This window comes from Pogona vitticeps, chromosome 1 (genome assembly GCF_051106095.1).
Source record: "Pogona vitticeps strain Pit_001003342236 chromosome 1, PviZW2.1, whole genome shotgun sequence".
Taxonomy (NCBI): domain Eukaryota; kingdom Metazoa; phylum Chordata; class Lepidosauria; order Squamata; family Agamidae; genus Pogona; species Pogona vitticeps.
The window spans coordinates 276,416,143-276,440,155 of NC_135783.1; the positions used below are offsets into that span (position 1 = coordinate 276,416,143).

Below are 24,013 nucleotides of genomic sequence, written 5' to 3' on the forward strand. Positions count from 1 at the left end.
ACATACGAGTTTGCCCACCTTTATACTTATAAAAGTCCTGGAAGTGGCATGAGGTAAGGTAGACCAAGAGATACCACTTAGCTCAAGGTCACTCAGTATGTTTTACAATCTTGCAGAGATTTGTGCCACAATGATTCTGATCCATACTCTACATGCTATACTTTCACTGCTTGATGTTTTCTTTAGTCTTGTGTAATTAAAGTATCAGGAGACAGCCCTTTAAGCACTCAGCAGAATCCCGCATAAAACTGATAAGCACAGTGAGAATTTCAGAGAATTATAGAACCTATAAGGCTGGAAGGACCATCAAACTTCAAGATACCTTCAGGGGGTTCTGAACTTGGATTTTAACATAAATGTCACTGCTATAAAATACGTGCTACTTATGGAAAATATGTTGTTTTTAGGGAAATCATGACATGTGAAAATCTACCACAGTCTAGGAATGGCATATAAATGCCTGAAACACTTACCACATCAATGTCTTACTGCAGTAAAACACGTTTTCCACACTTCCTTCACAAGTTACTTTCACTGGGAGCAAGGCTTTATTTATGCTTGGTTATGCTGCAGTCTTATTTATGCAGTGCACTTGCTCGGTCTCTCCATTCCTCTCTCTTCACCTCCTCCTCCCCAAGAGAAATGAGGCATCTCTAATTCTTAGCTTTATTGTCCATGTAAAAGATTCAGTGTAGGATAGTTTACAGTACACCTAATGGCATGTAACAGTTTCAACAAGCTGAAAGGTTACTTTCCTCACTAGTCACTCCCATTAAACAGTGAAGTTTTTATGCTCCTAGACAGTAGCACTTTTAGTTGTCTGCTGATTGTTGCTCAGCCTGGTGGCCGGCCAACTCTGCAATTTAAGCTGCCCACTGATGTTTGTTTGTGATCATCAGTGATAAGCAGGGGAGGTTAGGTGACCATTTGCTATCATGCAGCCAGGTTAGGGTTTTGATGTTTACCTTGGCAATAATTAGCAAAAAAATAATAATATTCACTGTGGAATAAAGCCATCTCTAGGTGGAAAAGACTGTTTCATCCAAGGATTAGCTAGGCACAAGTAATGCTTCAAACATGATTTTTTTTTGGTTTCATTTATGCAGTGATCAAACACATAGTTCTAGTGCCATAGGCTGTGGTCTTATTATACTTACTTACCTGGGAGTAACTTCTATAGAAGTCAAGAAGGCCTTTTCCTTCATAAACACACTTCATTGCACTGATAATTTCCTCCCAAGCTTTGTACCTATGTCTCGCTCAGGTTCTTCATTTTGGAATCATATGTGAGGCTTACAAAACCACTCAGAAGGAACAGTCTAATAGAGCAGCTACTGTAGATACAGTATTCATTTTGATATTTATTCTGTTGGTTAGATGTTAGTGCTAATCACAAGTAGATCTGATCTTTTAGCATGAGTATACAGTACTTTTTTCCCCAGTCAGGAGGGTTGAGGGGGGGGTATAGCATTTCTGCTCACACTGTTTTGTCTCGTTTATATTGGTACTTTAGGGTCTTCGTTAGATGCATCCAGATGTCATTGGTACTGATGTGCAGGGTGCAATGTGGCATGAGGTCAATACTTTTTCTTTCACCTGCCTTCTGATTCTACTAAATAACTGCAACTTGAAAACTATTTTAAATAATTTTAATATCATTGTTTTGATATTATAAAGTTTGTTGAACAAATGAATCTGAAAACCTTGGAACACTCAGTTGAGGAGGCGGGGCAGGGATTCCTGCAACGCTGCCTTGGAGCGTGTGGCTGCCAGAGAAGGCAAAGAAGGGAAGCATAGCTGCGAATGGTGAGTGGGCAGTCATACAGAGGAGGCAGAGAGGGAAGTGTGCACCACCTGGGCAATGGCCGATCATACAGAGGAGGAAGGAGGTGGATGTAGGCACAACACCGGTGGGGGTGTGGCACCAAACTATCATGAATCTCGGAACCAAGGTTTGTGCCCAATCTCTAGTTTTTAATTGTACTTGTTTTAACATGAAGCTCCTCACTGAAGGAAGGTGTCCTACAAATGGAACAAAAGATAAACTGAGCCAGCGCTCATAATGTCACCTTTGTGCCTCATGACCGAGGAGCAGACTCTAGACAGAGACTTCCTCCTGGCAATTCACATTCTTTGTCAGTACACAATTAATCAGATTTAGCAACTAATCAAAATGTAAATGAAGAATGACTGAATTTGTCAGTCCTGGTTTTTCTCAGTCTTGGCTTCTCTCCATTTCTCATGTTCCTATCTTAGTTTTGTTTCATCCCTTTCTAACATCAATTTGAAGCTTGTTTTGAAATTTTAAAAGCCACTGCCAAGTTGAGGTGGATGACAGAGGAATAGTCTATCTTGTTATTAGTAGCAGGATGATGATGATGATGATGATGATGATGATGATGATGATGATGATGATGATGATGATGATGATGATGATGATGATTAGAGGATTAGTGTTTTGGATAATTTATTTTAACTCCTTGTTCTGGCTTGGTTCCATCATATCCAGACTCAAGTGCAAGGTGCAAAGCATTAACATTTATTGTGGGAATTTCAATAAAACAATTTACATTAAGTTTGATGTTGTTTGTCTCCTCCTTACCCAATGGGGTCTCCAATCTTCAACAAGAAATGGATTCTTATAACTGGTGTCCCAAGGTCCATGTTGGTCATACTGGCCCCAGACCCTCAGTGCTGACCCTGATGATATTGGCAATATGGTTGTGGCTGCTTATCCCAGGTAGTTGCTCATCTTGATTGCTCTCCCGGTTCATAGAAGTCCCAAGTCTCCGAGACTCTATTTTCTCTGTCGCTAGTTGTGCTCTCCATCTAGCACTCTCTCTTTCTCTATGCTGGCCTTCTCTCAATCAGTGCCACCACTCCCAGGCTTCTTTCTTCCCCCCTCCCCTCAGCTTTCCAGCTTTTGAAGGATAAGGGCTCTCTTCCTTCTCTCAGCTTCTTCTCTCAGGATCACCAATTTATATTTGTGTCCAGGGATTCTCTAACCAAATATATTCCCAGCCTGGGGGAATGAACTATTCTGGTTTTCCGACTCTCGCTTTCTCCTGCCTCTGCTAAACTCCTCCTTGGGACTCCACTCTCTTTTATAACCTCTTTATCACCAATTTTCTCATGCTCCTCCTCCCTTGGCAGATCTATCTCCCCTTTGTCTGTTTTCTAACCATTCCCCCAGCTTTTCTACTTCTCTCTGATCATTGGGCACTTTGTCTATGGTTACCCCTCATGGGGAACCTCTGGGGATTTTCTCTCTGGGTCCAACTGTCTGCTTCTTTCCCCTTTCTCCTCTCGAATGGATGGTGCTTGGGTGAGAGATGTCTCCATCTCACCTCCTTTCTCACACACCCCTTTTTCACATTTCAAAAAGACAATTCCTGTATCTTGCTGCTCTACAATAAACCCAACTTACTGAAGCAAACAATGGCTAGAGTTGTGCAGGTTGACCTAGCTTGGCGCCCCAAGACTTCCAGCAATTCTTCCTTTTCATCCACCTCCCTAAGCAGTCTCTAACCATTTTAAATTGTGTTGTAGTTACATAATTTAACATTCTTTTTATCTCTGTAAAAACTGTATATTGCATGTTCTGTAGGGATAGTGTGTCATGTAGATGCCAGATTATATAGTACTGGAAAAAGTGGTATGCTACTGGAACCAAATTAAGTAGATAATAGGGTTATATAGTACTGCAAGATAATTAGAAACAAGCAGAGATAACTTTACACAAGTAGCCAAAAAATTGCATAATAACACCATCATCAAATCCAGTTAAATAATGAGGGTTCCAGCTGTAACTACAGACAACCTTCAGATTTTACACCTTGAACGGAATAATACTCTAGAGCAGCCATTTTGGAAGTAAATGAACAGCAAGTGATCAGAAGCCAAAGCTGAGTTCCAGAGAGTCTAACATACGTTTTTACTATCACTGCTCTTTCATGAAAAAGGCATTAAAAAACCTTTTTCTGCATCTTCATCTCCCATCTTACAACACAGACGGATTTCTTTTCAAACAGGAATGAAGAAAAACAGTACCTTTTGTAGTTTATACCAGACCTTGCCAAGGAAATAACTGGAAAGTAGAGACTCTTGGAGATGAGATATTCATAAACGAGCTCTCATGCGGTGCCCACAAATATATAGATTAACTAACGTAATTACTGCTCGAAGCAAATGTGAGTCTACTGTCTGCAGACAAATGGAGGCTCACATATACAGAATAATACTGCCAACTTCTTCTAATGATCAACAAACCAGTCTTTCACTTTTAAAAGCAAGTTACACATCTAAACAGTGTGCATACATTACTTTGAATTCGATCCCAATAAAGAGATCCTCTTGAGAGGCAAACCTAATTGCTACTATTACCAGGGGTACTTTGATGCAGATACACCTGCACATCTTCAGCAAAGCTCTGGCAAATTATCAAGGTGTGGACAGAGAGACTGGAAGCATAACATGTCCCTCAAACGGGGCCAGATGGTTATGTTTTGCTGCCTGAGGCCATAAACAATCTTGTACCCCTTCATTACAGATATACGTACAAATGCCAGAAAGACTGGCAGCTGAATCTTTCTCTCTGTGTGTGTATCACTGGTAAGCTAATTTTTAGGGGGGAAAAATACCTTGGGCATAGGGAAACAGTTCCTGCAAGTCCTGTTTTGAAAATCTCTTTATTATTGTCAGTCTGGCCCACAGGCAGATGAACACATAGGAGAAAGACAGACAAGTCCAGAAAAGATCTGAAGAATGGAATGGAGCAAGAGGCAGGGCAACCCAGAGGCAGGGTCCCCACTTCTGTCCATACTGTAAATAACAAAAGCCAACTGAAGGAAACTGGAACATTTATGCAGAGAAGTAAAGTTGTGCTGCTTATATACCACCCCATAGTGCTTGGGCACTCTTGGCAGCTTACAGTTTCATTACGCAGGCTACACATTACACACACACACACACACACACACACACACACACACACACACACACACACACACACACACACACACACACACACACACACACACACACACACACACACACACACACACACACACACACACACACACAAAAGCTGGGTATTCGTTGACCAACCTCAAAAAGAGGGAAGGTTGAGTCCATCTTAAATTAGCTACCTAAGCTCAGGATCAAACTCAGATCATGAGCAGAATCTTCAGTGCAGTATTGCAGTTTAATCATAGCATCAGGAAGCTTCTAAAAGATAGATAGGGAGGCTGGCATGCAGGAAGAATAGGCACACTGATACCCAGAGACACAATGAATGCAAAGCTACAGCCCTTGTAATGAACAGCCCTGCCCTCACCTGTCCGTCACAGAAGAACAGTGGAGAAGGAGCCAATGAGAAGATGGAAGGTGGAGCTAAGGGGGGAGGGGACTGGATGTAAAGGCTGGTGTGTAGAGCCTGAGGAGAGAGATTCTGTGAGTGAGAGACAGTGTGAAACTTAAAAGTGAACTAAGAGTGAGTTAGAAATCTGTAAGAATGATGAATGGAATAGAGAGTTAAAAGAAGTTTAAAGTTATAGCAGTTTTGATTCGAATACTAGTGATTATCAACCTGTGATTTACCTATTGAATATTAATCATATATTAACTTCCCTGATCTAATAAATGACTTAAGTTTTAAAAGCACACATGTCTCCATGATTAAATGGTATTAAGGCAGTAATACCTGGTGGCAGCGAAGAAGGAAGAAGAGCGAGAACCTCATGAAAGCCTGGGGGAATAGGGGCTTCAGAGGAGATCATCACAGCCCTTAACTATAATCAGAACATTTATTTATTTATTTATTTATTTATTTATTTATTTATTTATTTATTTATTTAATATCCCGCCTAGCTAGTCGATTAAGACCACTCTTGTGAGGCGAATTCAGTGCACAGTGGGGAAAAGACAGACAGCAATATGCTTTGCTGCCTGAGTTGAAGAGCATATGGCATCAATTCAATTTTTTATACAGTTTATTTCTGGATTTGCAGATTAATTCTTCTTCAATGTGGCAGTTGGCCAACATTCTCCAACACACGTGAAGTATGCCAGATAGCTTGGGGGCTAACCGTGAATCACAAAGCTCACCATACTTTTCTTCAACACTCCGCAGCCACCTCTGTGCATCTGATGTGTAAGGCAATTGCTTCAACCTGACTAATGACAGAGCCATCTTGAAAAGGGCAGATAAGTCCATACTTGCATAGCCACATGTTCGTATTATATCTTCTCTGTAATCTTGATTGCCTCAATCCAAATACCACCAACATGTAGACCAGGAGATTGCTAGCACCAGTCCAAAAAAGTAATATGCCATAAAATCTCAGATGGTCTTGGAAAGCAGAGACATTGGTTGGTCGTTATTCTGTGTGCAATGAGATTTGTATGAGGCTGTTGAATCATTTTCCAAAGCTTTACAGTGGCTTGTTATATTAGGATCCTGGCACAGAACTGCATAAAATCACTTTGTATTCATTCCACCCACCACTAAATTCAACTTTCCCTATTTAAACTGACTTTGTGAATTGTCCCTAATATGAAGCTGATGATCAAAATTTATGCTTGACTTAATCTGTTTCATTTGCCATAATATTTGGCAGTGTTCCTGAAGAATGTGCCATAAGCAACACCTCCCTATATCTAATTTCAGTGATATTAAGAACATTCTGGAGGCACCAGTACTTGTAGCAAACTAAGCACTGGAATGAAATTATGTCTTGAGGTGGACTTGACAGAACTATATAATTCTCTTCCATTCTTAAGTTGGAATGACTTGGAACGCAGCCATTTGGCTTTCAATGCAGTCTGCTTCACAGTCACTATTTCTAGTATTTTGGAGATCTGTTTTTAAGATCTGGAATTGTAACGGTCTTTTAAATATCTGCTGTGCTGTTGAAAGTCTTGTTGCATTGATTCTAGTCTTTGCTGATGAGTGCTTTTGCTGTTTTATGTTTGGGTTTCATCGTTCTGGTTTGTATTTTAATATTCTTTTATTGTTGTAAGCCCTGATTGGGTGACACGTAAATGCTGTTTGCTAAACAAATACATAAATAAATGTGAACTCATCTGTTAAATGCTGACAGGACAGTAGGGGAAATAGGATTACTGAGTAGGAAGAGGAAAGATACTTGGATTGGACTTTCCCTCCAAAACAAAGAGGCCAGAAGAAAACCCGAAAGATGCCCAAGAGAACTGAGTATGTTCCATATGGCCACAGAATGCTGTGCATCTCTTGAGGGGAAAGAACAACAACAAAAAGCAGAGTAAGAGAATGAAACACAATATTTCTCAAAGAGGGCACAGCTGCTTGGCTGGAGCCCTAAACAGGAGTACATCACAGTGCAATGTTGTCCTACAGTTCTCACTGGTACAGTTAAAAACTTAAATCAAAGGATTTGGAGTCACTCCAATTTAGTTCCATTGACCTCAGTGGAACTAAAGAAAAGTATTTTGATTTCAGCATGGAGGGAGAGTCTTCTAGGCAGGGGCTGCCTCCCACATATTATTTGCAGTACTCTGCTCACTGTTAATGTCAAATAAATCTTTAAGGAGACCAGTAGAGGGTTTTAGGTTGAAGGCTTGATATATTTGTACTCACTTTATTGCAGATTTTATGTATATAATGTAATGATCTAAGCTGCCTTCAGGAATTCTGGTAATGGAAGATAAAGGTTCTCAAAATGGCAGTCTTTCATAGCAATTCTGCAACCTCAGAATATGTATTTGTCTCTAATGGTTGAATGATTTTGCAGGGCGGGGGGGACCTCAAACAAACTACAGGTTTGTCATGAACAATTGTATCTATAGAAAATAAATACTCACAGAAATGTTTAAATATTACTAGAAAGGCTGGAAAAAGAATAGTGCAAATGCAAACCAGTAGATGCAAACCTGCTGAAGTGGTTATACATTTTCTAATTTACTAAATTGAAAAGAGAACCCTGCTAGGTCTCTTTGTTGTTGTTATGTGGCATCATGTCAGAACTGACTTACAGAGACCCTAACAGGGTTTTCAAGGTAAATGAGATAATTAAGGAGTGGTTTTGCCAGTTACACTCCCACAATGAATTTCTGTAGCAGAGCCAGGGACTCTTGAGTCCATCACTCTACCCAGTATTCCAAAGTGAGTACTGTATCTCAGGGCTCTTTAGGGATAGGGATTGTTTTGTTTGGCTGTTTCTTCCTAAAGGGGACTGCAATGATATAAAAACAGACACTGACAAGATACATCTTGAATGGTTTGAGCTTGATGAAAGGAAACAGGAACAGGAAGAGAATACTACCCATGGCTTCAGACCTAGGAAACAAAAAGTACAGCAAAGAAGAGCTGTCTTAGAGCCTATCCTGACTGGCCATTTTAGGTGTGGTATGGATCAGACTCCAAAGGGTTTATTGAGGTTAGGGGGAGGAGCAATGTGGCATGTAGCATGTTCTTCCCATCCAGACAGCAAACAACCCCTGGTAGCCTAATCAGCTGTCAATTAAGTGATTCCCCGATGGAGGGGGGGAATTACATAACTCCACTCTCCCTTTGTCAGTGCTGTTCCTTTTCCTCCCTTCCACCATCCCTGTTTCCCTTCCCTCACTCTCCCCTTACTTTCTTTCTCAAAGTCTCCCTCAGAATCTCCAGCTACTGGAGGCTCCTATCTGCCAGCTAACAGCTAACCAAAAAGAATGCATGCTGTACCACTGAGCAGAAAGGTGCACAGCATCTCTTAAAGGAGAAGGATGAATTGTTCTAAGTAGAAACACTTGCAGACTAGGTCTGTTTTTCCGATCCAAACTGAGTCATCACCGATCCATATGCCATATCTATATGCCAGTGTGGATAGGTCCTTAAACTCCTTATTTAAATGAATTTGCCATTTTTGTGTGTGCTGAAGATGTGTGATTCTATAGGGGGCTTACTCACAGTCTTGAAACATGGTGACAATAGCAACAAATGATAAGCTGACAAAATGAAAAGGAAAGAAAGAGCATAAAACAAAGCAAAATACAACAAAGGGCCTATAAGGACAAATATATTAAACTTATATTAAACCTATATTAAGCTCATGCCTGGAAAACTTGCAAAGAGGAGTTAAATCTCTATGTGGACATTGCAATGGCAGATAAAAAAGAAGCAATGAAAATCAAACCAGTATTATACTTGACTGAAAACAATAGAGGGGAAACATGTGAGGAAGTGTGTGCAAATACTCATGTACGCCATACATTGGCTATATTAACAGGTTATTCTGATGCATACTGCAAGCCAAGACAGAATGAACAGGTTTTCATAATGTATAATCATTCTGTATCAAAAGCAGTGGGAGAAAGCAAGCTCAGATTGCTTGCCAAGGACAAACAGGAAACACAGGGCTCAATTTGCGGTTCTGATGACAAAGAACCAGTATAAATGCTGAGCCTAAGGCAGTCCATGTGACAAAACAGAGTAAGGTCCTGTACCAGAACATCCTGGATGTGGATGTTGGAATGATTGATAATCCAGATGAAAATGGAAGGTTGGCTCAACAAAGGATGTAGAAGGAATATGTGTCTGAGGAAGCTGTAAGGCCGGATAGTGTTTATAGAATGGAGACTGAGTCAAGTATGAAGCCAGTTGGAAACTGAAGCCTTAGTGCAGCCTCTAAAATAACTGTAAAGCTTAGAAAAGCTGGGAATTATACAGCCAATGAAGAAAAGCTCAGAGTGGATAAGAAGCATGGTGGTGATCAGAAAAGCATCAGGAAATTCAGAATATGCAGTGACCTGAAGGTTTTAAATATAGCACTGAAAAAAGTTATTTCCATTACCTATTATTGAAGATAATGTTAGATCTGCCAAAAAACCAAGATTATTTTCAGTTTGAAATATCAAAAAAATGGATTTTGGTAATTGAGCTGAGTGAAGGATCTAGATATTTGACAACATTTGCCACAACTTTGAAAGAAATTGCTGGCTACAAATGCAATGGATATTTGTCCTGTTCCTGAGTCTTTCAAAATGATTGACACAACCTTGAAGGGGTTACTATAATCACAGCTGATAGTGGTAGAGGATGGTGATGTACAGTAGGCATAGTTGCACCAGAACATTAATTTAATAGCATTTCTGAAAAGATGCAGAGAATAGAACATTGAACTGGATAAGGACAAATTCAGAATAAAAGCCACACGGGTACCATATACTGGCCACTTTCTCATGAAGGGACTGCAGGTACATCCATAAAAAGCAATAGCTGTTTTAAGGCATGCCACAACTCCAAGATGTCAGGTTGATTCAGAAGTTTCTGGGAATGCCCAACAAGATAATCAAGGGCCTATCCAGACTGGTTGTTTTGGTAGGGCTGGAGCAGGTTGCAAAGGGACAGATGAGGTTGGGGGAAGGAACAATATGCTATTTGGTGTACTCCTCTCATCCGACTGGCACATCAACCTTCATATCAATTAAACACTTCCCCTGATGGTCTGCAGAGGGTCTATGTATTGCTGATCAAAACTGCATCCATTGGCAATTTCTTGATCAGTAATATACAGGCAGGATTAAAAAAAAATCAAAGTGATTCATCACATCAGCAATGATCTAGCTAATGTAGATAGATAGATAGATAGATAGATAGATAGATAGATAGATAGATAGATAGATAGATAGATAGATAGATAGATAGATAGATAGATAGATAGATAGATAGATAGATAGATAGATCATTGCTGATGTGATGAATCACTTTGATTTTTTAAATCCTGCTGTATATTACTGATCAAGAAACTGCCCACAGATGCAGTTTTGATCAGCAATACATAGACAAGCATTTTTTAAAAAATGTAATTCAAGTGATTCATCAGATCAGTGATGACTTAGCAGATAAAAATAAAAACAATTTCACTTTCCTTCACCTGTCGCAGATAATTAGGGGAAATGTTCCATTTCCAATATCCTTCAGAATACCAGAAACTGACACTGTAAAGAGCTACAAGGCTCTAGTTGAGTCTGTTCCAAGCAACCATACTCACTGGGAATGGACTAAATTGGCACCTTCCAACCTGCACCTAAATAGTAGAGCCCCCCCAACAGGTTCAAAATGATATAGTTTGGAGCATATTGGTCCACTCCAGATTGCGGATGCCAGAAAAAAGAGCAGACCAACCTGTCAGCACACTAAACGGTGGAACAAATGCCTGTGTGGACAGCCAGTTATAGTTTCTATAACACCTATCAAAAACCTGTGAACTCCTTGAGGCCATTAATGCATCATGAGACAATGTGGGAGCAGAGAAAATACAGCGATGATGCTTTCCAAATGTTAACAGTGGTGGTTGCAACAGCTTCCATTTTAAAGTTTAATAATCTGAAGAGCTACTTATGGTTCAGTTTGGTGTGTCAGACACACGTCTTGGGGTGCCATGTTGCAAGGAGGATAGCTATTTGGAAGGAAAGCCTTATCAGCAACAAAAAGGGGTTGTGCCCAAATTGATGCCCTTGATCCATTCCAATCCAGCTTCAGTCTGCGCCATGACATGGAGATGGCATTGGTTGCCCTGCAAATTAACCTTTTGAGGGAGACTGATGGGGCAAAACGTCCTTGTTGGTCCTCCTCAACCTATCAGTGGCCTTTGATACCATTGATCACAATATCCTCCTGGGGTGGCTCTCTAGGTTGGGGATCAGTGGTCTGGCCCTGGCCTGGCTCCAGTACTTCCTTGAGGACCGTCTTCAGAGAGTACAGCTTGGCGAGATGATGTCCATCCTTGGATTCTTAATTGTGGAGTCCCTGAGGGGTCAATCATCTCCTCAATGCTGTTTAATATCTATATGAAGCCCCTGGGGGAGGTCATCAGAGCTTTGTGTCACCAATATGTGGATGACACACAGCTTTATCTCTCCTTTCACCCTTTTGCAGAGAATGCTATTCCATCCCTTGAGTGCTGCCTCGATGGGGTGGATGAGGAATAATAGACTGAGGCTGAATGGAGATCCTGCAGGTGGGTGCTCTTAGTGTTTGTGGATTGGTGACTCCCTCCCTTTTGTGGGGGCTACTGTCTCCACTAGGTTTGCAGCTTCAGGGTGTACTTTTAGACTCAGCACTCTCAATGGAGCCTCAGAGAAGCATCTGTGGTCTGCTTCACCTATTTCCATCTAAGGTGGATCGCCCAAGTGCATCCTGACTTTGACACCGGGTCTCTCACCACACTAGTCCATGCACTAGCAGTTTCAGGGTTAGACTACTGTAATGCTTTCTATGTGGGGCTGCTCATGAGGCTGCTACGTAAACCTCAGCAGGTCGAGAACATGGTGGCCAGACTACTGAGTGGTGTAAAGAAATATCAACACATTTCTCCCACCCTGGCCGCTCTGCACTGGTTACCTGTCTGTTTCTGTGCCAGTTTCAAGGTGATAGTGTTTACTTATAAAGCCCTAAATGGTTTGGTATCTCGATACCTGACGAGACACCTTCTCCCAATGAGATCTGCCCAACCCATATGATCTTCCCAGGCTGGGCAGTTGAGAGTATTGAACCCAAGAGAGGCCCAGAAAGAGAGAACCAGAAACCAGGCCTTTTTGGAGGTTATTCCTCAGCTTTGGAATAACCACCCACCTGAAATCCGCCTATCCCCTTCACTGGGAATTTTTTAAGTGACTATTAAAAACATGGCTTTTTCGACAGACCTTCCCAGACCTTACAACACCTTAATACATTGAATGGTCCGAACACTTATATTATCAGCCCTGTTGTCCTGCTTTATATTATTTGATATTATTTTATTTATTACTATTTAAAATGTTGGTTGTTTCTCCTAATCTTGATTTTACACTATTATGTTGATTGCTTTGGACTGTGTCTACCTAATATGTAAACCACCCAGAGTGGCCTGGTAGCCAGATGGGAGGTATAGAAGCTAAATAAATAAATAAAAATAAAAATAAATGAGAAATTTCCTCTGTACACATATGGGCACAGAGTAGATATCCAGACAGATGACAACTCTATGCAAAACATACAGAAGAAAACATTACTCAATGCACCAAAATGTCTACCTCACATGGTGATGCATCTACAGACTACAGCATACAATGCTACTACTGCCCTAGCAAAGAGTTAGTGCAAGAAGACATCCTGAGCTGTGTATATCTTCCAGAAACTGCCAGCAAGGGTATCAAAAGAAGTTGAATTGGAAACCATCAATAAGCAGCACACTTTGCTTTACTCTACAGTACTCACTCATTACAGAGGAAAGACTGAACGAGAATAAGTTACTACCAATGAAAGACAATGAAAGGAGTAAAACTAATGACACCAAGGGCTGACCAGGGAGAAAAAGACCAGCTACTTAAATTTGTTAGACCATACTTCCAAATCTGAAAGAAGGTGTCCGTACAGACTGTCATCATTTTCTAAGGAGAAAAACCAGTTATACTAAAAGCTGTTGAAACAGAACTTGTGCACAAAATGCATTCAAGACACCTGATGATTGAAGGATGTCTACGAGAGGCCAGGGAGGTAGTGTACCGGGCCGGGAATGAACAAGAAATTAAAGCATTAATGGACAAATGAATGTTTCTCCATGTGTAGATCCTGGGATGACCACCATCCAAAATAAACACTTTCTCCCCTTTACATTCCAAAGAGATTTGGGGCAAAAGTATGTGTGGATTTCTTTGAGCAAACAAGGACTATGAGATCATTGTGAACTACTCACATTTTGAGGAGACAGATTATTTGCCAGATCTCTTGGCCAGAATGGTTGTACACTAGATAAAAGCACACCTTGCCTATTATGAACACCAGACACCATTTATTCAGATAATGGGTCCCCCTTTGTTCAGAAGATATATTAGAAATTCTGCAAGAACTGAGATTTTCATCACATTGCTTCATCACCAGTGTACCCTTAAAGTAATGGCAAAATAGTAGTAACAGCAGAAATAGCCAAGAAACTCTTGAGAAAAGGAAAACTAGCAGAGAAAGACCCATATCCAGAACACATAGATCAAACACTCCCCCCTGAGAGGTGAACTCAATTTCAATCCAAAGACTAAAGTTTCAAAGAACAGACCCTTTTACCTATAAGTTGGAAGATGTCAGAGCTAGAATTCACAGGAGTGTCCCTTGAAAACTTGAAGGCCAATACAAGCAGGGACAGGTCTTCTGTTAAAAACAGATCAGCCAGTGATCTTCCAACAAAGAGTCAATGGGCACAGTGAGAGTTCAATCCCTTAAAAAATGTGACAGAATCATGCTCAGATACTGGGCAAATACTGTGATATAATGGAAGGCACACACAGAGAAATAAAAGTACCAGAAGTGGGAGAATGTTTAAAACAACAACAGCGTGCTTGAACAAGAATTTCAATATGCTAAGACAGCTCCATTCCTTTTTTAAAAAAACATTACCAAAAGAAACAGTGATTAGTGACTAGATACATTGGAAATGGCTTGTGCTTAATAGGAGGAAACAAAAATTAAATAAGAATACTACCCTCCCTTTCAGGCCTAGGAGACAGAGGCCACAGTGAGAAAGAGCTCTATTAAAACTCTTTATGTTCATACGAAGTAGAAATGGCACCTGGACAACTGCTGTGACATAAAAAATTGGCAATACATTTAAAATTTGTTTGAGCATAATAAGAGGCTGTCCACAATGTTGAAACAGATATGTGGCATACAACCCTATCTAGGAGGTCCCTTGGGAAGATCTCTTAAGGCAACCACCACTACTACCAACTAACACAGCATAACACAACTGATCTAGTACTTACATTGCCCAATGTTTACATGTGAGTATTCTGGGGTCATCAGGAGTGAGGTATGAGATAGTTATGGTGAGATCATTGTTCCAGTGTCCTATATTTGACCTTTACATTTTTGGCAAGCCAGTCATGCTAATAAAATGCCAGCAACGCAAAAAGATCTTTTTAAATACATACTTTCCTCTTGTCCACAGACAAAGAGAAAAGGAGCAGTATTTTGTTGTTTCTTGTCTTCTCTCTATTCCTTTTCAGGTTGGACACACAAGCAACATGTCCAGAACTTCATCAAAAGGAGGAACAGATCCTTGCAGATCTACACAAAATGACCTGACTGCACTGGAGTAAGCTCTGCAAGACATTGCATATAGATGAAGCCTGACCAGAGGAAGATAGAGCAACCACTTTCATTCCAGTGGCCAGAGGTCAGCTACTGGACTATTGAACACTTGACAGAAGCAATAAGCAAGGACATTTTCACTCCTAAATTGCAGGACAGGGGGATATCAAGATGGTAATTGGAAACCATACTGAAATGCTTAAAAATGCTTGATATGCTTAAGGAAAGAATTTAAAAAATGTATCCATAAAAATGTGAATTGGAATGGCAACACAATCCCTGTCAGAGGTCATTGCAGGGCAATCAGCTAGTTTTACCAGAGTAGCCAACTATCCACCATTTTTGCTAATGGAGCATAGCTATAGACTGTGTATAGGTCTTGTTTCCTATACAGGCTTCAAGTTAAAAGAAAATATGTCAGCAAACATTCTGAAACATGAATGTCTAATGTCTATAAAGGGGCTAGTATAATGTAAGGGATGCAAAGAAGAAAGGGAAAGGGAAGGAAGAAGAAACCCTTAGGCAGCATGTAGCACCACCACAGACATGAAAATCATGGATTTCCCTCCATAGATTTAAACTTGTAGATGTCTGAGTGAGTGTGAGGGTTCAGGTGGTAAGTCATGCCTCTCCTCCTCCTCCTTAGGTTTTAATCCTTTAGATGCGAACACAGATTCAAGTTGTATTGCATGAACATATATTGTAGGGTCATCTATAAAATTGTTTGTGTCAAATTGAGCATTCTCTCTCTCCTTTTCTACCAACGGAGCCGAAAAGGGGTTCCATTCTTCTTTAACAAACGGGTTCTCATAACTAACACTCCACGGTCCTGGTTGATCTACAGTACCAGCTTCCAGCCTTTCATTATTGTCTCCATTGATAATGGCAACAATGGCACGGTGGTGCCACCCGTGTATTCTTCCCACTTCATTCTTTCATTGGGCTCCAAGAATTCCCAGGTTCTCAAGGCCGTCACCTCTTCATCATCTCCTGCACTCACCATTCAGCTTTCCCCCGCCTTTCCTGTTCTGCCCTCACCTTTTCTTATATCAGTTTGTGCCTCAAATCTCTTGCTTCAGTCTTCCCTCAATATGACAGTTTCTGGGGAATGGCCACTCTCCAGCTATGGTTGACTTCTTCCCTAGGCACCATCAATCTTTCCCACTTATGGGTCCAAGGGTTTTCCAGCCAGATCCATTCCCACTTAGGTGGCAGTGTCTTTCCTTTTCTCTGGCTCTCACTTTCCCCTGCCTTCACTTCTCCTGTCTCCATATTTACTACCCCTCTCTTTTCTTCCCCACCCTGCCAACCTTCGCCTTTTTCTCTTGTCTTTCAACTGGTCTTTTCTTCCTTCTTCTGTTCCTGCTCTTTCTAACCGCTCCCTCAGCTCTCCCATCCCCCTCAGTCCCTCAATGGCTCTTTCCTCCTTGGCTCCCTTGAGGGAACCTGAACCAACTGTCTCTGTGAGAACTGTTGCTCCTGAACTTCAGTTCCATTTCCCCTCCTCAGATGGAATGGGTGGTGCTCTGGTGAGAGGTGTCTCCATCTCGCCTTCTTGCTCACCATGAGCACTTAAAGAATTCATTGTTTTTCATATGTGTGTCTGAATATGCTAAAAATAAGCAGGGTATATTTCTGCTTTTACAGATTTGTTTAAAAGAGCTGTACCATCTGTTTTTTGATTGTGCCTTTTAAAGCTATAAGCTCCTGTAGTTTTTGGATTGAAATATGATTTATGTTCTCATCTGTAACTTTTATAACTAAAAGCTTATAACTGAAGTTTATTTTTCTGACCTAAGTATTTGCCTGCAATTTAAGATTTGTTCCATATTTTTGGATTGTTTCTTATTTGTAACTTTTGTAAGAATTTTGATGTGTCTTACATGACTTAAGCATATGCATCTATAGTTCTTTTTCATAGCTGTAAGAATGTTTTCATACTTTCTGAATTATTAATTCTTGGGTGTTTATGCATAGAAGTAACTAGAAAAATAAAGCTTGTAAATTAAGCAAAATGAAATAACTCTGGAATCACTTTTCCCCCCACATGAGAAAAGCAGAATGAATAAAATGTGGATGTCTAAACAAGAAATACTTATACTTTCATGCCCAGCTGAACATTGATATGATTGAAAAAGATTAGGGCATACTGTGATGTCACACTGGAATCAAGCCTAAAAGGGATGAATGTCAGCTATGATCAACCTTCATTGAGGGCTCAGTTACACATCATAAAACTCCTGGTTTTGTATTGGGCTTAGCATGCTTGAAATTGATTTTAAAATATCTGCCTACATGATGTATAGCTAAGCACAAAAATTTTTTGGCTGGACAGTAGGGTTTTTTTTAAACAGCCAGAAGGAGGGGGGTTTTTTTGGTTTTTTTAAAAATAACTCAAGTTATTAGTCTGATTTACTTTAAATCATTTTGGCATGTGTGAATGCCTGTGTCAGAGTAAACTCTGAGAGTTAGCTGAAATGAGTGCCAAGTACAAGGGGTTTTAGACAGCAGGATACCCTGCAGCCTTACTTCTTCCTTTTTAAAATAAATCTGTTTCTATTCTTCATACATTAATCTAATGCTATGCCACTTCTAAGCAAATAAAAATTAAACACTATTTTTTTTCAAATGTTAACAAAATGCAAGGAACAAAGGCATAGTGGGCCAAGAAGAGTTCCCTGCTAGGGGAACAATGTGAAACTTATATCTTTCCCCCTTCTCCTAGACTGGAGTGGGAGAGAAAGAGAGCAGGGAAATGAGATACACACACAGAGAGAGACAGAACCATGATCAGCCTCTTCTCCTCCTGCAGTCTCCCACTGCCCTCAAAACACCTGCTGAGCAGGAGTTAGAGAAGAAAGTGGTTGGAGGTAGTGGCTGTGGTGGTAGAGGAAGGATCAATAGCTTGCAAGACAAAATGGCAATGCTCAGTCTTCCTATTTGCAAATGCAATTATTGCTGTCATCTTGACCTCCTCAACTTGAGAAGGGCTCTTGTCATGCTCACAAGTGTCTCCTCCCATGGCCCCTCTACAGGAAGCTGTCGTTCTTGTGGATACAAGAGTGAGTAGATAGATGAGTAGGCATAAAATTTTATTTATTTATTTATTTATTCCATTTATACCCTGCCTATCTGGTCATATTGACCACTCTAGGCGGCTTTGACCACTCTAGGCGGCTGGGGGGTGTGTCCTTAAGAGCAGTTTATAAAGTTATTCCATGAACATGTACACTGATACAAAACTCAAGTGATGTTAAATCAATTTATAAAAATCTGAACCAGATCTTGTTTTTATTCGACAGTGTAGTTGCACCCTTACTCAAACTACCAAGAAGTGTACAGTATAGTGCTCTGAGAACTTTGTTTGAGTTTCATACATTTGAACTTGACAAGGGGTGTCCATTGAACATATCAGTAGAACATGGATCAGAAATGTAACGCCCTTCATATTTATTTATTCCATTCTATTTTTAAAAACGTAATCTTGTCCATCCCATTCCATGGACTGAAAATGCATATCAATTATGCTCCTCTTCTTTCTGTCCCTGGCTAAAAACAAGACAGTATGGCTTAAAACAAAAACAAGGAGCATGTCTTATTCAATTTCAGAAAGATATATATGTCAGGATATGGAGGTTGTCAAGGAAGTTGTAAAGTTGAGAGATAGCTTCTTGGAGCAGTACTTCTTTGTGAATCTAATTTGATGTCTGGAGAGTACACTTCAAGGAGCATTCCAGGCTGAGCTTAAAATTCAAGGTGGAGCATAAACGTGGGCTTTCAGTCACTGTGGCAAAGGCTGTTTTTGGTCCTACAGATGTTTTGGACTTCAACTCCTAGAAATCCAGTCAACACGGCCAATTGAAGGGATGCACACTATACATGTTACAACTCACTAGCTTAATGAGTTAGTCATCTAGCTGCAGAACCAGAGGTTATGAGTTCAGTTCCCCACTGTTCATCCCAGAAAAACCAGGTTATGTGCCTTGTGCAAGTTGCAGAGCCCCAGGATGCTCTCAGAAGAAGGGAACAATAAACTACTTTTGAGTACCCTTGATTTAGAGAAACCCAAAAAGAATTGCTATAAATCAGAAATAACTTGACAGCATACAATTTATAGAAACTGACAGGGCAAAGGTTGCCCTATCCTAGTTGTCATTTGTGTTGAGGTTAGCTGGAAGTCAATTGGGAACCAGTGAACACACCACAAAAATGAGCATTTTGCTCCTTCCTTATTAACAAACTTATGCTCAGATTTGGTTTGAGGCTATTCCAGAAAATAAAACAAAAGAAAAGTGCATATTCACTCTAACTATACATTATGAATAATTCTGATGCTTATTTTTCCCCACAAACAATAAGAAATAACTAGATAAACCATAAGCTCACTCATAGGCAGCAAGCGCTATTAGATTTTTGCAAGGAAATGCAATCTTCTTTTTTCCTCTAGTTGTTTTATTATCCATATAAACCATACCACAACCAATTTAGCCCAGAGTTTTGGAACTCTCCCAGATTAGCTTGGAGCACACTGTACATGTTACAAGGAATGAGGAGTGGGGAGAAAGGAGGGACTCTGCCATCTGAAACTCATTAATCAATTAGAATTTTTAAGGGCTTGCATCAAAATGTGATCTCTTCTGATAAAGCAAACTCCAATTCACAAGCAGCCTTTTGTCCTTTGTGTTATGAATATATTTGATACAAAGTGCATGGTGTGCTCGAAACACAGCAGGACAGGAACCTGGCACATGCCTGCACTTGATGCTTAAGACTTATTATGCTAGTCTTGTGGGTTGGAAGCCAGCACTAAATGACATTAGCAAATATATTTATCTTTTTTTGCAGCTGGTAATTAGAAGTGCAACACTATACGTGGTTACTCATAAGTAAGGCCCATTGAAGGGTCAGAGAGGCTTACTGCCAGAGAAATGAGCAAAGGATTGCAGGCAGCCTTAAAGGCCAAGAATACTTAGATGTATATTCTCCAATGCTACAATGTACAAGTGCTTAGGAGTGAGTGGGGCTCCATCAGGCCCTTCTCGTTACTTGTTCTGTTGGGGAGATTTCTCACACATTTCCTCTTCTTGTTGAGAGCAGCAAGGGGCACTTGAAATCTGAGCAGAGGAGCACCTCAAATTGGGGGTGGAGGGAGCATCTGTCCAGTTCAGATCATGGCTGCCTTTGTAACTAGTACTAGGTAAATGGGGTGGAGGTCAGAGTTCCAGGATGGGGAATATGAAAAATGAAGGAAAACTAGTATAATAGTTGGGTAGGGCAGGGTGGTTGGGATGAGGCCAGACGTGGGGTGAAGAACAAGTCAGCACAGGAATTGGAAAGTGGGGTGGTGGTGGTGGTGGAAAACAAGTACAAGAGGCTGGGAGAACCATTGAAGACCAAAATTGAGTACCTATGTGTTTTGGGGTGTAGGGGAGGAAGAGTACCCAGTCTTTGATTCTATGGATGAGCACTATGTGGAGTAGGGTTCTTGGTTCTTTTTCTGAGTGTGTGACTGTCTAAATATGCATATGTGTTTATGTTTTGTACAAGATGTGTTTCTTCATGTATTTCTTCTGTGAGCTAATTTTGTTATATCACCATCTCTGTCTAGGTTCTGTATCTGTTCTTCAAAGGATGGCTATTTTGTGTTTTCTGAGTATGCATTTTTTTTCTCTGTGTGTTTTCTGTGTAGGGTATATCGTGTATTTATCTACATTTCCATTGTGACGTGGGTGAACAGTTTGTTCCTCACATGATTTATGGTGTGTTTTCTGAACAGAGTGAATGTCTGAATTATTTAATCTTTCAGCTCAAAAAAACAAGCAGATGGGTGTCTTGTGACTGGCCATAACTTCCATCATAAACATCTTGAATATCGCAACATTTCTTCAGTATCTCAATGTGCCCAGCAAAAAAAAAAAAAAAGTATGGGAGTCACCTAGCCCACAAGTGGGCAGACTTTCAGCATGCATTTTATTTTTAATGGATCCCTAAAAGCTATCAAGTGGCTGGGGTGGAATTAGTTAAAAACAAAGGACTGTCAACCCAGGAATTTGTTCCTACTAGAGATGGGCATGAAATGAACCATGATTTTTTTTTTTAAAAAAAAAATTTCATGGGTGGTTCAGGGAACTGTGATTTCACAAAGCAAAGAGAAACACCAAACATTTCCATAGTCGGCATTTCATTTTGCTTTGTCCCACTCCCCCCCCCCAAAAAAAAACCACATCCCTTCATGGGCACCAGAACTTCTCCTACTCCATCCAGGCTCCTTCTTTCCTCTGCTGCCGCCCTGTCTGGGGCCTGCTTCCTGGGAGGCTTTAGGTACATTTGGTGGAAGTGCCCAGCTCCATGGAAAAAAATTTGAGGAAAAAGGCATGGGTGTAACAACCAGCTGGCAACCAAGACTAGGAAAGCCAATGACATATAGAAAGTCTAGGGCGAAATCTGAAACCTGTTACCTTGAGCTAACTGCAGACTCAATTTTGGAACTTGAAGAAGAGCCTGGCCAGTTCATTTGGCCATGATTTTTGGAGCCGTTTTCGGTTGCTTCTGTTCCCCTCCCTCCCCCCCCCCCCGTCCCTCCTGTAATACCCAGTCGGAGGAACAGTCCTGCAGGATTCCAAGCTCGCTTCTGTTTGTTGGACGGTAGTGTTGTAATAAAGGTATCGCCTAGGTGGTAGGCTGCTCCTGGAGACATTAAGGAGCTCTGGTTTTACAATACAAGAGGGTACCCCCCCAAAAAAAAAACTGAAATAAAAACAAAACTGGAGTTCCAGCAACGTATTGTAAATTTCCACCCCTTTTGGTCATTTTCGGAGCTGGGGTGGTCTACCGGCTGGAAAATTGTTCTATGGACCCTTTGAAGTTGCCCGTCCCTATCCAGAAGGTAACATGAGAGTGGGAGGCAGCTGCAGGAAAGGGCTGAGTTGTTCAACGGTGAGATCCACTAGTGGTTTAAAAACCTTCTCTATTCGCATAAAATGGACCCGGACGCCCGTGTACCTATTTCAAACTCCCTGGCACCTCCTGCAAAATTCAGTGCCGACACTTCCTATCTCCCCCTGGCAACAAACCTTTTGTGTCTTGTGTCACTTCCTAATGAGACTACGAAATATGATTGTCCGCCCCCCCCCCGCCCCCGCCTTGCAGGGAACAGGCCACTTTCCCCACCGCCGGGTCGCCTCTGGCCTCCATCTCTCGCCCGATGAGCTGCAGGTAAAGCCAAGCCGCAGCTTTCTAGTCCTGATCGATGGTCTCCTGGGCGCCTCGCCAAGTGTCCGCTAATTTCTCACTAAAGCCCAGCTCGCTGCCCCTCGCCGCCGCCCCCCGCCCCCGCCGAGCCGTTAGGCTTGGCGCGGCCTCCCCTCGGCAGCGAAACAGCCCTGCTCCGAGATCCGGAGAGGGGCGGAGGGTCCCGATCGCTCTCTTGACTCCCCCAACCCCCCCCCCCACCCGGCATCTCGCTGCCTCCTGCTAGCTCCCCACCCGCACGTCCCCCCTCCCCCTCTCCGTCTCTCGGCTGGCGGCCTTTCTGGCAGACCTGTCTCGGGGGTGGCGGGAAACGGGAAAAACCTGCAATGCGACGGAGGGAGGGGAGGGGGAACGAGAAACGCTGCGCACCCTCCGCCCAGTCACCCGCGATCCAAACTCAAGGAAGGCCAAAAAAAAAAAAAAAAACCAGCAAAGAGAGAAGAGGAAGCATCCCTCCCCCCCTTCCCCCCAACTCCCCCCTCCCCCCCCCAATATTCCCGCGGGGAGAGCGGGCTTCGATCCCTCTGCCGGCCGGGGTTGGGAAGGGGGAGAGCGCCATCCGAAGAAGCCAGGCGGTAACTCGATCGCCTCCGAACGCCCCTTAAAACGCGGCGCGCCTGTCTCCTTCTCTTGGCTGCAGCTTATCTCCTCCGCAAGGGAACTGGAAAGCGGAGAGGGAGGGAAGAGAGGAAGGTAACGAGGAGGATGGTGCCTGCCGCGCGGTCCGGGCGGTTTGGGTCACGAGTCAGAGAAAGATCTACAGAGACAGAGACTGCGCCGAACTTCCAGAAGTTTGGGAAACGTTACTCCCAGTCCGAAAAGGAACGTTTCCAAGTTCTAGCAACTCCCCAGCCCCAAATCGCCGCCCGTCCCCAAAAACACTTGCTGCGGATGCTCTCAGAGAACAATGCAAACAAACAAACAAAAAAAGACCAGACCAAACTCACAACCATAGCTATGAGCATAGTATCTTCTCTTCCCCCCCCCCCCGCAACCCCATCGAGCATAATCAATGAAGTAGGGAAAGGGACTATTTCATACAGAGAGTCTGTTCGGCTTCCGTGTGTGAGTGTGTGTGTTTATGCTTTGTCTGCCAACCCACCTCGAGTCTTAAATCTGAATTGTACATCTCTGCGATGCAGGACTGCCGTGTGTGGCGGGGGGGGGGGCGGGGAGGAGAAGAAGAGAGGGCGAGCCTTCGGTATGTCCGCAACCTGAGGCTGCCGTCCTAGGCAGGCGTCCACTTTCCAGAGCAGGCGTGCATAGGATGGCGCTGTCAAGGGCTGGTTAGTGGATTCCTGGCCCAGGTCCCGACTATACATTAGGGAATGAATGTTTTTGATCTCCAGCCTGTGGTGGATCGATGAGGTTGTCCAAAGAGAGCCCAAAAATCTGTGGTCGTTCACCACGCTGGACCCACAGCAATATATATATAAAATAAAAATAAAAAAGGCTGAAATCTTGATAACCTGCCCAACCTACAGCCCCCCTCCTTCAGTTCTATTGAGTACAAGGGGTGGGTAAAACGGGTCCGAACAGGGGGGGGGGAGAACTGGGGGCCTCAAGATGTTGCCGGACTCTACCTCCCATCTTCCCTTACTCTTGGCTGGGGCTCACGGGAGATGGAGTCCAACAGCAGCTGGAGGGCCACCGTTTTCCGATATATATTTGCAACTC

At 42.1% G+C, this 24,013-nt stretch overlaps 1 protein-coding gene across 3 annotated transcripts in view; it reads right to left on the reverse strand.

The window, feature by feature from the left end:
* The window catches only part of GAS2 (growth arrest specific 2), a 144,549-nt gene that overhangs the window by 119,379 nt on the left and 1,157 nt on the right, over nt 1-24,013 (reverse strand). Inside the window, exon 1 of one of the 3 annotated variants that reach the window (XM_072985876.2) lies at nt 474-5,086. The exons of the other annotated variants lie outside the window; for them this stretch is intronic. The gene's annotated coding sequence lies outside the window, so the exon portion shown is untranslated. Of the gene's footprint in view, nt 1-473; nt 5,087-24,013 lie in introns of those variants that run through there. 3 annotated transcript variants of the gene reach the window in all.